A 16089-nucleotide genomic window follows, 5' to 3' on the forward strand; every position below is an offset into this window, starting at 1 on the left:
GAACGGGGAAGAGGTCTGTTGGATGTGAGGAAATTAAAGACTTGTTCTTCTGAGATGTGTCTGCAGTGAGTGTGGCACTGGGGGTGGGTGATGGGGTGGGGGCTCTGTGGGTGGCTGTCCAGGTGGGCTATGGCAGGGAGTGCAGGAAGAGGTGGTTGGTCCAGCCCCTGGGGGCAGGAGTGCAGCTTGCCCGGGTCCTTGGCAGAGGGGCCCCCCACTGTCACTGCTGCCACAGTGTAAATGTGCTCTCTGAGATCTATCTTTCTGACTTTTCACAAAATAATTATTATTGTCTCATTTTTGTCTTGCTGTACCATGGGATTTTTTTTTTTTTAATTCTAGATTTAGAACAAGTTTCTCTAGAACTTCTCAGAGAAGTTAATTTTAGTACCACCTATCCTATTCTGGTTCATATCAACACTGGGATTTGTGTTCTTCATGCTCTCTTGGCTTAATTCTTCAAAGCAGACCTAGAATATTGAAAGAATTAAATTACTTGCAACTTGGACAGCATAACTCAGTGCTTAAACAAAAAAAGCAGGAGGTCAGAGGAAGACAGTAGAAAGGCCTATTCTGGAAGGACTAAAACAATAAAATTATATTTACAACAGGATCATATTTTTGTTCTGAATTACCTGAAAGTATCTTCACAGTTTTCATAATTTCAGTGAGCTACATGATTCAGTTAGCATCTCAAAGCTACTAGTAAACTCGTATTTACCAGGGGTTAGGGCAGCAGGCTGGATAAATTGCCCCCAGCTGGCCATGTTTACCTGATAGAGACTGGCTGCCAGCAGCTTAACTACTTCCATCTGGCCCCAGTTGTCTACATAGACAATATGCCAGCTAATAAGCATCAACTCTTTCAAAGCCTAGCAAGTTACTCAACAAGACAGATGTTTCTCTATCTAGGCTTAGGCTTCTGATTCCCTGTTTTGTTGGGGGTTTTTTGGTTTCCTTCTTTCTAACTGTTGATTTCTAGTTTCCTGGTTCCTAGTTCTTGGCTGCTGACTCCTTTTTCCCAGACTTCAACCTGGACCAGTTTGCTCTTGACCTTCTGCCTCCTTACTCCTGCCCTCCTCTCACATCCCCTCATACCATGAACACAACTTGCTCCTGGCTCCAGTTCAGGACCCTTAAAGTCTCCTGCCTTTAATTTGGTGATTACCCATGTCCCAGTCCCTTACAGAAACAACTGCTGGCTCTGGACCCCCAAACTAGTGACTCTAGTCTGGATAGGTAATATCCAGGGTGCCTACTTATGCCTTGGTCCCTTACAGCCTCCTGAGCTGTCTGCTCCTAATTGCCTGGGATGTCACTCATTATTGTAAAGCCCCATCTGCCAATGTCCTGGTCGTACTCTTGACAGTATCAGTGTAGATGTCTTACTTGTGCTGACAGACTCCACTGAGTCTAGGGGCTCAGGATTATAACAAAATGTATTTACCTATAGGCATTTACTGCCATGACTTTAGTGGTTATTCCTCCAAGTCAGGATTACAGGCTATTGATGCAGTGAGAGAACTTTCAACCTGCTGCTGGTGTGGTCCTAAAGGCTATATAGCTGGTGTGCTGGAGTCTTCCATCAGGTTTTACCACTCAGAAAGTTCAAAAGGGCCAGAAATTACCTGAAAGTCTTACATGCGACTATAGATGTATTGAATCTACACTTTGCATTTCTAGCACTGGTGAGGCTTCACTTGGAGTGTGGAGTGATGTGCCAGTTTTGGGCCCCATACTTCAAGAAAGGAATTTTCTGTTCACTTCAACAGGAGCAAGCATTTATACAGATGCTCCGGAAGGGAGGAAATGGGAAGACACATTTGAATTACAGTCGTTCTGCGAGCCAATCTAATTAAAGCACCTGGAGCATCTAATGTATCAGCGTCCCCATTCTGGAAAATGGTGGTGGGGGCACCTTGAGAAAAGCTCATTCGATTAGTAAAAGCCTTGCCACTATTTTTAAGTGTGGGGACACTGACACATGAGATGCTGGAGTCTGCTGGAGCATGGTAATTGCCATGCTCCAGCAGACTTAATTGAGCAGCCTCACTGATCATGTATAGGCCTCCAAGGTCATGACCAACAGGATTAGTAGGTTAAAGAGAAAGGAAGTACAATCCTAACAAAATAAGAACATCAAGTTTTTAGTTGTGTCAACAGTGTATTAAGACTTACTGTTGCATCCCAGATTTAGGTTGCCCTTTGTGGTTGGACATTATTCTGAACTCTTATGTCTAGTCTTATGTTCCAGAGGCTTCCAAGATTGAAAGCTGTCTAACTATTTGTATAGGATTGTCCAGTCCTTAAGAATTGTATGCTCCCTGTCTGGTATCCATCTTAGAGGTATAGAATACTATAGTCCAAATACCCTAGGCTACAAGGCCAGGACTGCACTCCCAAGTCACTCCCAAATCTAACATATGTATTTGATTTATAGCCTTAGACAAAGCAGAACAAAACAAAACAAAAAACTTGTAGCCAAGTCCCTGCCCGAGTCCACTTCCGACAGTCTTTTAGCTTTTGGTCTGTGTGCTTTTGGTGTTACATATTAGGGTTTCCCTGTTCCATTCCATTCCATCTTTTTTTCCATCCATGGTCTCCCCTTTTGCTTAATCACCACATTTCCTAACAATCTAGTTTTCACTTTTTTACCTTTTCTTCTGATAGAATTTTCAATTCCCGAATTTTTCCACTTTTCCCCTGCTCCATGGTTTGTTGCCATAGAGGTCTTCTACAATGTATAAGAAAAATTAATGGTCTTTGATATATAGCCCCTATTACCTCACACAGGAAAAAGCAATTCAGTTGCTGATGGTCTTTGATCATCCTTTTCCAGGTAAGACCTTAAGCATCCATTTCCACCCCTCCCTTAACATAAGAGATTTGATGCAATCTAACATGACAGTTACATATACATAAGCATAAACCAAAGTGATGTTCAAAATAGTCTGAAATGCAATTTGTTTTTGACAAATCAGACTGGGTTTGCAGAGATGTTTCATCATGCTGTCACTCTTGCATTTTTCAAGTTAATTTTAAAATTAAATTATCTCTATCATTTTTTTTTAATTTACAGCAACACATTGGGCTTGTAAATGCTGTGGATGAAATTATCCTTCCTTGCCAACTGTTTGAGGAAAAGCTCATAGAGGTTAGTATGCTTTATACAATGTATTCAAAAGAGAGGTAATACAGAGATACTGGAAAAGGAGTTCCATACATGAGCTGCTATTACAAATACTAGGGGTGGAAGAAGGCAGCAAGAAAGAAGGGCTAAATATATGACTTTTGCAAGTATGTGTTTGTTCCTGAAATACCATAATGGTTCCTGAATGTTGTTTTATGCTAAAGAATTGAATGGATCCTCAGCTAGTTTTAGTTGGTGGATTTGCTTTGATACTAACAGGGGTAGAAACAATGTGCATTCCCTTGATTACAGCCTACGACATTACTGATAGCAATTTACTAGTTAGAGAGGCCTTGACATCCTTCTCTTACTGGAGGACATATACTCATGGAGACCTGCTGTGAAATTAACCTCAGTGGAGCCACATGACTTAATATAGCTGACCTTCTGGCTACACGTGTTTTAATTATTCAAAATGATTTATTCACATAATGTACACAACACAAGTATTCATTAATTTGCACATTGCACCTCCCCTCTTATTGCATCTAAAACATTTGTTGCAGGAATATATCTTCCTATTTTTTGTAAAGCTTTTACCATTAACTTAAAATTTCTTCTGAGTGTATTTGTCCATAAAACAAATGTGGTTAAAGAATGAAGGTTTCTATAGCCAAATATGCAAGGGAGTGATGTGACTAGTATAGCATATTTTGCCTCCTTTGACTTCTTAGCCTGAATGATCAAGTACACATTTATACCTAGATTATCTTTCCTCCAAAGGAGTGACAAGGGAAGATTATTTTTATCATACATATCTTCAAAGAGATACAGACATCAGTAGGAGAAGCATGTGAAGCCTATCCTATCCAGTAGTCTGTCACCAACAAAGAGAGCTAAGAAGCTAAGAGACACATGGTATTTGTTCATATTAACACATAAATGCACTCAGTTGGTCATTTGTCATCAGCAAGTCCTCAATACATGAGAAAATGATGATTCTGCATATAAGTTAGTGAACTGCACAATTTGATATTGAAATTGCTACACTTAGTGAGACCAGAAATGTGAGGGGGGTGGGTAGCTCACCAAGCATGATGGTGGCTACACCTCCTTTTAGAAAGGAAAATATGAAAATATAGGTCCATCCACAGTGATGGTTTTACTATCAAAACCAATATGGTTATTCAGATGCCAGAATGTCCAGTTGTCATCAACAAGTAGTGATGACCCTTCATCTTCCACTGACCAGCAGACAAAATACGGCAGTCATTCTGTTCTAAATTTAACCAAGTCCTGTCATTTAAGAAGATAATATCATTTTTATTGGTGATTTTGGTGTTAGAGTGGATAGGGACTCTAAGCTCTGGAAAGGAACGCTTGAAAAGGAAGGAGCACAGAAAGTCAAAACTAAAATGAAATTCTTCTCTTGAGCAAGTGCTCGGAATGTGATCTTATCATCACACACTTCCTTTTCCAGCACCACTCAAACCCTTAGCACCTGATTAACTATGTCATAGAGCATGCCCAGCACTATCACGATGTCCATATCACCAGTGCCATGACCAGCACAGATGACTGATCATCATTTCATATATTCCATTATATCCATCCATATTGCCCCAAAATGCTGTGAGCAAAAAAAAAGAAAAAAAGAAAGAAAGAAAAAGCAACAAAGGAAAAGGTTTAATATAGACTGCTTGAAAGATGCTGCTCAAGTGATCATTTCCAGCAGTATCTTAGTGAGAAACTCTTCAACCTCCCTGATAATCTTGACACCAGTTGGTCACTTGGAGAGTCACAAGAAAGGAATCCATGAGGCACATGAAGTATCTCAAAAACATAAGGACTGGTTTGATGAAAATGATAAGGAAATTTAAGCTCTCATTGACAGACAAATAAGCGCCTTCAAAGCATGGCATAATGACATCAACTCCCAACAGAAACAAGATACTTATCACCAGGGATCCTAATTTTCTCTGATTAAAAAAGAAAAAAAAATCCCCAATTTTCAGCTTAAAAAAAGGAACCCAAAATCCAAATTTTCCCATGATTAAAATGAAACCTAACTAATGAATAGATATAGATCTATATATGGTGGTCTTTAATTTTAATTATGGAAAAATGTGGATTTTTGATTTCTTTTTATAATCTAACAATTGGAGATTTTTTTAAATCAGAGAAAACCATGATCCCTGCTTATCACCACATTAAACCAGTAAAATTTGAAAGCAAAAGAACAAGTGGTGGAAGGACAAACCAAAAGAGATTAAAAATGTTGTTGGTGGTCATGATATGTATAGTTTCCTCAGTGCAACCAAGGCTGTTTCTGGGCCAAGCATGCAAGGAGCTGTCTGTATGAAGTTGAAGGACAGTGCAACACTCTTTAAAGACAACTCCACCATCAGTGCATGGTGAAAGGAGCACTTTCAATAGCTTCTGAATCAAGATTCTAATGTTGACAATAATGCCATCAAATTCATTCCACAACACCCATTAAAGACTACCTGTCAGAGCAACCAACCTATCAAGAAACCTTGAAAACCATTGAGCAGATGAAAACCCCCCCAAAAGTATATGGTCTCAATGGAATACTGGATTAAATTTATAAGCATGATGGGAAAAAAAGCTGTCTTGCCAACTAATGCCATTACTCTGGAACTCTGGAAACAAACAGATTCCCTGTGACTTGACAGATACTAGAATAGTAACCATATTCAAGAGAGGTGATCGATAAAATTGCAGCAATTACTGTGGCGTTGCACTCTTGTCCATAGCTGGGAAGATCCTTGCCTACATTCTCCTACATAGACTCACTCGCCTTGTGAGGAGATGCTACCTGTGTCTCAGTGTGATGTAAGACCATTCAGAGGTAAATTAAACATGATCTTTGTTGGTAGACAGCTGCAAGAGAAGTGACACAAGCAATGCAGAGATCGTTACATGGCCTTCATTGGCCTGACTAAGGCCTTTGATTCAATCAACAGAGATGCCCTATGGAAGATCCTGACAATATTTAGATTTGCTGTAATCATCAGACTACTTCATGACAACATAACATCATGACTTTACCATTAGACCTGGAGTCAAGCATATAGGCATGATTGCACCAACACTTTTTTCCATCTATATCACACCTTTTCCACATCTCATTGCTGATAGTTGTCCACCTGGAGTCAGCATTCAGTATTAAATGGACAGAAATCTCCTTAACATCAACCATTTCTGTTCCACACCCAAGATAGCAAACACCTCCATACTGTTGTGTATGCCCACTCAACTGAAGAGCTCCAGGTCACTCTTGAGTGCTTCTGTGAAGCATATGAAATTCTTAGACTCACTGGGCACATCTACATGTGCAATTAGCATGCCTGAATAAACTCTGGCACAGTTTGTACTGGAGTTCATTGCTTCTGTGTGCACTGTTTACATGTGTACATAGGACCACAGCATATTCAGCCAGGGTGGGGTAGCCCTGGTTGGCAGCAGGTCCTGGGGGTCAGCCTGCCAGATAGGGCCTATTTTAATCTGACTCAACATGCTGCAGAGGGGCTGGCTGAGACATGAGTGAGTGTGCTTCAGTGCAGGGCTAGCTGGTAGGCAGCACCTGAAGTGAAGCACGTTCATGCCCCAGCCAGCCCTGTCAGCATCTACATGTGTATTGAGGCGGAGTAAATAACTCTGCCATAGGATAGTACTTGTGTCTGGCATTATTATCCTATAGCAGAGTTAATTAGTTTAATCCACCCTGATAGCACTGTGTGTGTAGATGCTGACTTTTAATGGTGGGGCTAATTAGGCAACCTTGTAGTAAATGTCTCATGTCGATGTTCTCACTGTCAACTTCACCAAAAAGGAAAGAAAAGATACATTACAGAAGTTCCTTATATGTAGAATATTCCTCCTTTATGACAGCAGAGCTCCCAACAGCAGAGGCACCATGAAGCCTCCTTGTTCCCTTTTGTCTATGGTGGTCAAAGCAGGATTTGATCTTAACATACTTCTTTGAAAATACTTTTTTTTTTGTGTGAGGAATATTTGTGTAAGGCATCCTCATTATACCTACCTTTTTCCCCCAGAAATATTCTTGAAGATCAACTGTTGGACCTGAATGGTATAAACGGTTCCAAATCAATACAAGTCATTGTGTATAAAGAAGTAAATGATGGTACCATCACTACTGACATTCCTACCATCTACCCCTAACATTCCTAAGAAGTTGAAATATTGATTTATCTATCCATACACAGAAATTTCAATTATTACTGAGTCATATAATAAGTAAAGACTAATGGATCAGGGGTGAATTATTAGAAGGAATGTGCTGAACATACAATATTTTACACCAGTTAATATGATTTAATGTTTAGAAAGATATAATCTGTTTTGGTCTGGGTCAGTATTTAGAATAATCACCATCTATCTTTGATTTTAAGAAAAAAAAATAATTACATTATAGTCATGCTGTCACTTAGTAAATTAAATTTGCAGTGATGAAAATGTATCCTCTTAGAAATATTCTTTTTAATTTCCTTAATGGAATTATATTCTTCTATTTTAGAGTCAGATAAGGTAGGTAGTATTTTCACATATCTACTTGGTACATTAATTTGCTACTGCAAACACTATGCAATCAATTGCCAAAAGTTCCACAACATTACTCTACTTTAAATGGGCCATCTACATTGCCCTAAAGGAATTCTGAGAGCTAACTTATTCTGTCTAAGTTTACGATTGATACCATATGCTTTGCAATGTGAAGATTAAAAAGTAATTTGCCCATACAGTACACAATGCTCACATCATTTGCTTTTCAGTAGCATTGGCCTTTTCTGAGATCTGAACGTTACCTTTTAAGGTTATTTCTCATAGCACATAATATGAAGCAACATACACTGAACATGTATTGGACACTGAACTGAACACAGTTTTAATACAGTGTGCAACTCTTAAAACAAATTAGGAATAAATGAACTAATTAAATATATAGCCACATCATTTTCCATCACACAACTCCCCAGAATAATCCTGCTGAATTTATACCAAGCTAACTTTGCATTATGTCTGAGATGCTTAAAAGTTAATGCATGCATTTATCATCACTCCCACAGTGTGTGTCCAGGTTTAGCCATTCTTCAGTATGCTACCAACTCTTTAGATTAGGGGTTGACAAACTATTTTAGATTATTACAGTTTTATAGAGGGGAAAACCTAGATGTCTGCTAACATGACAAGTGAAAGGAACATTTTCTCATGGATCTAAAAAGACAGGAATCAACATATGAGGAAGACAGTAAACAGTGTGGTCTCCCAAGGATTCATGCTGGGACCTAGGCTGTTAATCATATTCATAAATGAAATTTCCAGTGGTGAAAAATTTCAGAAAGATTTCATGAAACTAGATGAGTGGGTAATAAAGTGGCAGATTAAATTCAGCATTTAAGTGCAAAGTAATGTAAATTGGGGGGGGGAACCCAACCCAAAAACATAACTGTACATACATAATGATAAGCTTCAGTGCACACTATTAGTTAAGAATGGAAATAATTGTTCGGAATTGTTAAGAAAGCAATTGAAAACAAGACAGAATACTTCACTATGTCATTATTTAATGCTATGATGAACTAGTATCTTGAATAAAGTGTGCAATTCTGGTCATCCCAAGAATAGATCCAGGAGGGGAGGGTGAGAATGTGTGATCATGCTCCCTTTTGACTGTACTGCATATGCACAATGAGCTCTTCAAGCTCACCAGATCAGCAATGTGTTTTTTCACTAGAGCCACTTGGGTCACATGGCTCTGAGACCCTGGGAGTAAACAATACCACTGCTAACCTCTCTGCACCTCACTGCCCATCACCAAATTCAGCAGCAAGGGAAAATAGAGCATTCATCCCCATGTTCAGAGAGCTCACTGCAGATATGGAGCACAGTTGAACATGGATGTAACCTCCTCACCCATCCCCAAGCCAGAATGCACCCTTGGGTTACACCATCTCAAGAAGGGCAGTTTCTCAAATGAAACTCACCTTTTTTTTTCAAAAGTCAGTTGCTGGAAATTGATTTTAGAGTGAAGACATCTGGTAAGGCAGCAGGAGCCTCTGGTGGGGGAAAGAGAAAGTAATGTTGCATGTGCTGCAAAGGGAGCTGCTGGCTATGAGAACACGATCCCCACATGCTCACTGCAGTGCCCATGCACAGTATTATTTCCTCTTTCCCCCAGCAGATCTTGTGCTACAGAAGCTGTTACTGACTGAGGAGGATTCTTGGCCCTGCTGTATTTCTAAAGCACAGCCAAGCCTCAGCTGGACCCTCAGCTGACTCTACAGATGCTGCTGACTAGGATGGGGCCCTCAGCTTATCTGGCAATTCTACTAACTCTCACCCTGCTCAGGTCCAGAAAAGAAGAGGGGGTGAGCAGCACCTTTGTTTTCCCTGAAAAATACTGTACTTACCAGGATTTTCAAGGAAAGATTTCCAAAACAAGGTTCCATTTGGGAAAATACGGTAACAGAACTAGAAAAAGGTACAGAGGAAGCAATTAAGGGCAAGAGGACGCACAGGAAAAGTCCACTTACCACCTACAGCTTAGAAAGCTTTTTTTTTTCATTTTGATGCAAAAATAAGAGCATTGTTTCTATTTAAATATTATTCTTATATAAATAGTTCTTTCTATTTTTGTTTGTTTTTCTGACACTACTATGTTGGAATAACTTGAAAGGAAACCTTCAAAACTTTTCCAAATTAAAAAATTAACCTTTTTTAAATCTATGAAAAAAATTAAAATAAAAAAAAAATAAAGAACCCATGCTTCTTCCTTATTACCAGGGATCCTGATTATCTCTGATTTTAAAAAAAATCCCCAATTTGTGGAATAAATCATGGAAAAATTGTGAATTTGAGGTTACTTTTTTTAAACTGAAAATTGGCGATTTTTTTAAACCAGAAAAAACCAAGGTCACTGCTTAGTACATATTATTTTAACTTTTGGGTGCCCTACAAGCACTGACTGATGCTACAAAATCACACACAGATAATATGTTTCTGCCCCAAAGAGCTTGCTGTATTGATTATTTTGAATGAGATCAAATGGCTCTGTGAATTGTGCATTGGGACTGGGGGGAGAAATCCTCTTATCTCTTCCATCTATGTTGATCAAATGAAGATCAGGTCAGTAGTGAGTTATCATGTTGTTGCATGTTGCATTTAAGACATGATAAGGAATCTTAAAACAGAAGCTTCTGCATGTTAAGACAGAAAAATATGTGTGTCTCAGAAAGAGTCCTCTTCCAGGGAGGATTATCTCTGGTTTATCTTGGGCAGTTCCTGCTGCAGTCAGATTAGACTATTTCACAGGGCTAAAATGAGTTGGGAATGATCCTCCAGAATTCCAGGAGGCACTGCTTCCAACCATGCCCCGGTGAATGCTCTATCTTCTCCCAGAGTGACAATGAGGAGGTAGCTGTGGGAATCATAAAGGGAAGAATTCCATGACTCCCTACCCATGCTGCCAACACTCTCCAGGGAGAGTAGGCAGGTAAGGGGAGCCTGTCTTTCTGCCCACTGCCACCACAGCTGCCCTTGGCACTCTCCAGGTTGATCTCCCCCCAGAGAGAAGCGGTGATGTCAGTGGGAGGATTCTCCTTCCCTCTCTGTTTCCCCAGGACCATGCCATAAACCACAGGTGAGCAGGGAGCCATTGAGGGAAGCAAGCAAGCAAGTGGGGATCTGGGGTGCTCAAGTCTAAATCTGAGCCAGTGGGGCACTTGATTTAGACTGGTGGGGGATGGCAGGCCTGATACAGATCAGCAGGTGGCAGTGGGGGTAATGCTGATGGGTAGTGGCAGACCTAATTTTGGCTGGTGAGGGGTGGCAGGTTTAATACTGCCTGTTGGGGGCCCAATCCTGTTGCCCTTCTCCAGTACAGTGGCGAGGGACAATAGGTCTGATCAGGTGGGCAGAGAGTATAGGGAGTCCAATCTGGACCATTAGGGGGCACTAGGGACCTAATCTGGGTGGTCAGGGGCTGGTGGACCTCATGCAAGCCTAATGCAGCTCACCAAGGACTAGTGAGTACACAGTCTGGGCCAGGGGCCCACTCCAGGACCTGTATGGACCTATATGGCATGGAACGAACTTGGCAGCTCCAAGTATGAGTAGTGTTACAGATTAACAACATGAAAAGTAGCTGTTGTTTGAAGCAGCTAGCTTGCTACTTATCTTTAATATGTCTAGCAAAGCCAGTAAGTAGGATTTTATTCCTTGATTATGATGGTTTAGGGACACAACTGATCCTTGATTTGCCTGCAGGACAATAAGTTTAAGATGTAAAAGTTCTTTATTAAAGGCATATGAATAAAACCTTTTCAGTTTGTTTTGTATCTCAGGGAAATGAGCTGCAATGTAGACTCAACCGTTAGTTGTTCTGCATCATTTATACCCTTGAGCCATTCTTATTTGTGGATATCTAAGTTTGATGATTACTGTGAAAAGACAAATTTAAGAAAGAGCCTTTGTTCACTAAAGCAAATATCTGGCATAGCTGGGCAATTTCTCAGAAAACTAATGTTACAGCTATACTCTATTAGTTTCCTTAATCCTTTGGGCCATGTTACTTTGTGTCTTGGCACGAATGGGCTGAAAAACAGGAACAGCTGGTTGATTCATAAGAAACTTGTTGATAGAGCCAAGCTACATACACAACAGCTTACCTTTAGAATCATTGGAAAAGAGTTTAGCAGGAGTTAAAAATTAAATTTTCTGCGGGAAGTCTCTCCTTACCTACCTAATATTATCAACATATTTTAATTAAGGGTAGATTTTTTCTTATATTATGTTTGCCTTCAATTTAAAGTATAATACCACCTGTCTACCATATGTATTGATAGTCACTTCCTTTACATTTTTTTTTTCTCCTTGAATCTTCATGGTCTCTTCCATTTTGTTTTCCATACCTCGAATTTTTTCTTGCCAAAGTACACTTCCATCATTCAGTTTCCCCCCCTTTAAACATACTTTTCCAAGCTGTCTGTTATCATTATTCAGTACCCTGGACAGTATCATTAGTTAAAAAAAAAAAAAAAACACCTCCTGAAAAACTCTTCTTACATACAGCTCAATTCACTCCTATATGGGATTAATTTCATTGACTTCAGTGGGGATAATCCTGATTTTCATCAGTGAATATGAGATAAGTGCTAAGTTTCAGAAAGCCTGACACATCAGTCTTTTGCTAGCTCATATTACTCTGGGAGTAGAGGAGTATAACATTAGTCAAAGCATTTTTGAGAACTTGGCCCCAATGGGCACATTCAGATGAAAGTGCATGTGTGGTATGCAATGCCACAGACCTGTCTTCTGTGCTGAAAACAACATGCAGGCAGTAGGTATTTTTACCACTAAGAGATCCCAGTGTCAAAAACCTGGACCTGAAAAAAGTGGGGCCATGCATGTGGCAAGCAGTGTGTGACCCAAACTGGAGTCTGGATGGCATGCTCTGGCTGCCAGCCTGGCTCCATGCACCACGCTTCATGCACCAGACTGCCACTGCAGGAATGCCTGGAGGCCCCCAGGACCCCAGGTAAGGCTGTTGGGGCTGGCCCAATCCTCCCCTACCCAACCCTAGACAACCTGCCACATGCCAGAGTGTGCATGAGTGGATGTTCCCTGGGGACAAGTAGCAGCAGCACAACAATGTGCCACTGCTATTTGTCCCTGAGGAAACGCATGTGCATACTCATCTAGACATACCTAATGGGTCACTGCTTTGGTGTATTTGTGTGTAAAAGGAGTGTTACATATTCTACTTTGTATATTCTAGAATATGTATAATTCACTATTTCAGTATTCCATATGTAAATAAATGCAAATAAATACAATGGTTGATTTATTTTTAATCTAAACTCGATATACATTTGAAAATGGGACCAAGATTTGGCTCTCTGGGGTGATATATTTTTGCTGATTAAATTTGAGACAATTTATTTATAAATGTATTTATAATTCCCGCCCCCTCCCCCCCCCCACACACACACGCATGCCCATTTTCTCTACTGGTCTTAGTTGCTTCTTAAAATGGTGGCTGGTGAACTCACTTTCAGCAGCACTTCTTAAGCAGTCTTACTCCAGTCTTTTCAGCAACAACCTTTGCTACATATTCATGTTAATGGATTTATATGCTACACAGTATTTGCACAGCTATTGTGATTGTCACAATGGATGGCATGAATCAGTGAAGGAGGTTAAGAACTCCAACAGTAGTAAAAATAAATGTTTTTAGTTAAAAAAGTCCTTTTTTCGAACATAAACAAGTATAAAAAGTCTGTATATCTATATATGCACACACAGCTCATAACCAGATATAGTGCTAGAAAATAGATAAAGGATTTATTATTTAAAAAATATAGATATTCTATTCTCACTCCAGGGAAAATACTATACCCTATCCTTGAGAGCTCAGTTCAACTCTAATTGAAATGAATAGAGAAACTGTAGATTATATGAGCCCATAGCCAATGTTGAATTTTTAACTTTTTCCCTGTCTTTCAGCAAGCAACATGTCAATTGAAATTCCCGTGGAACTATTAGCATTTTGGACATTCAAGCTGTTTGTTATTTGACCCTTTTTAAGTGTTTCTCTGTTCAGACATATTTTGATAGTTTCACTAGAAGAACTGTTATTCAAAGTGAATGCAACAGCACATACTGTAATAATTCATCAGATTACCTTTGAGTGTGACTTGATGAATACTGCAAATATTTGTTTTGCTGTGTGAGGCTGCTGACAGGATCTAGTTTAAAACTGAAATGATTCTTATTTTTAAAACACAGAAATGCAAGCTGATACTTATAGCAGACATTTAAAGCAGTCTCTCTGACTTGACTCTTTTAAAGTAAATTTTTTTGGGAAAATACAGATGTTAAAATGTGGGAATGTTTATATGTGCTGTAAAGGTCAGATATTTGGACAGCTATTTTGTCTGAAATATGCAAACAAGTTTAGATTGCCATCTAAAGCAGTCTAAGCTGTTTTGCTCATTTTGTAATTTGACATCTCTCTTGGGTCCATTCTCATTTTTATTTTTGATATGTATGGGAATCGGCAGGAAATTTCCACTAAATTAAGACTGATTTTAAAAAATGTTTTGCTTATATGGTTCATTTCTGCTGCAAAGTCTTTAAGTATGAAATACTTACCAACTTCCTCCTTTCAAAATTTTTGAGTTTAGCAAAATGTATACATATACACATTTTGTGTGTGTGTATTTATAAATATTATTTATTTATGCGTGTGTGTGTGTGTGTATACATATAAATACTTGACTGATGGCTTGAAACAACAAAAAAAAAAGACTTGACTGACAGCTTGAAACAAGATAGCACATGACCTTATTTCCAAAGATTTGGATTCCATGGGACTGATTATACCTGATGCTAAGCTACCTTTCGGCGGCAATAAAAGTCCTTGTCTCCCACAGACTACAATGAGAATCAAAGCTTCTATATTTTGTAGGAAGTGCACAGCATCTTGTAGCATCAGCTCCCCTGTATCTAGAGAAATTAGATATTTTATGATATAGAGAGAGACAGCTTGATGTTCTTAGGTTATTCAAAAAGTACTGCAAGGTGACAAAGGGCTTCTTATCTAGCCCTCCAAGCATACTGTAGAAGATAAAAAATAATGAGATGTGCTGGGTGAACTGTAGGAGGAAAGAAGTTTGCAGCTTAGGACACATGCTTTAAAGTGAAGACTAAAGTGTAAGGCAGTGAATTCTAAACACATACTCAATTTAAGAAAAGCACCTCAACAACTTTCACTTACATTGCCTTCACCTCAATCTAGGAATTTCCTAATGGGAATTGTCTGTACTGAGGTCTTGGAGGACCAAGTTGCCTGTAGTGCCAACCTTCAGAGCATCCATTCACTTCTCAGTCAGTGTCAACTTTGATGTCTTGGCCACGGGCAGAGAATGGACAATAGCCCTAAGATCTCTTTACAGGAAGAAAACCACATCTCCATTTCAAAGATGTTTGCAAGTGAATTATGAAGGCAGTAAACACTGAGCCAAACAACTGGGAGAAGATTGCTAAGGATCAAAGCTCTTGGAAACAATCTATTACAGGTGGAATAAAGGCTTTTGAGGAAAGAACAGCCAACATGCAGATAAAAGAACAAACCTCAAGAAGAATCCCACAACACATTTAAAACTGTTAGGTACAAACTGAATGTGTGATAAGTGCGGAAAGGATTGGAATTTAAAAAATAAGCTCTACAGCCACACTCATATATTTTCTATGAGTGAATGCTTCATTCTATGCAATTCTCTCGTCTCATGAGACAGAGATGCCTATTGAATTATAGTAATTGAAATTGCCTAATCCCTGTGAACCAACTCACCCAATCAGATTACTCTCTCACCCCTCCGTGCATACAATCATACCATGTATGTATTTATATTCTAACTCTATACATGTACAAAACATGGAAGGACAATACAACCGTGAATAGTCTAATATAGAATACAATACACTGCTTCTGTAAATTTCTGTACATCATTATTCTGGCTAATAAAAAGCACAGTTTTACTCAAAACATTACTGATTTAATTTTTTCTGTTGCAATTAGGACTTGACTTTTGAAATATTGTATAGAAGCTAATTTAAAATTCTAATTTTTGAATCTATGTCGAGAAAATGCCACAGCCATATTACAAGGTAGATGGATATCAAAGGTCAAATTTACAATTCATATACTGACACAGTGAGTTTAATTAAAAGATGATAAAAAACCTATCATTTATTGATGGTTTTAGCATGCATTAATGGCTTTAACCTTAGGCTAGCCTAAGGCATATCTACTGCTCCTTAGTTTAACAGAATGTGAATACTCCAGATCAGTTTAGTTTTGCATATAACACATATCAGTAGAGCTACTTAATAGAATTGTGGGGGGGGGGGGG

This window comes from Gavialis gangeticus, unplaced genomic scaffold (genome assembly GCF_001723915.1).
Source record: "Gavialis gangeticus isolate Ggan-Ray unplaced genomic scaffold, GavGan_comp1, whole genome shotgun sequence".
In the NCBI taxonomy this organism is placed as follows: domain Eukaryota; kingdom Metazoa; phylum Chordata; order Crocodylia; family Gavialidae; genus Gavialis; species Gavialis gangeticus.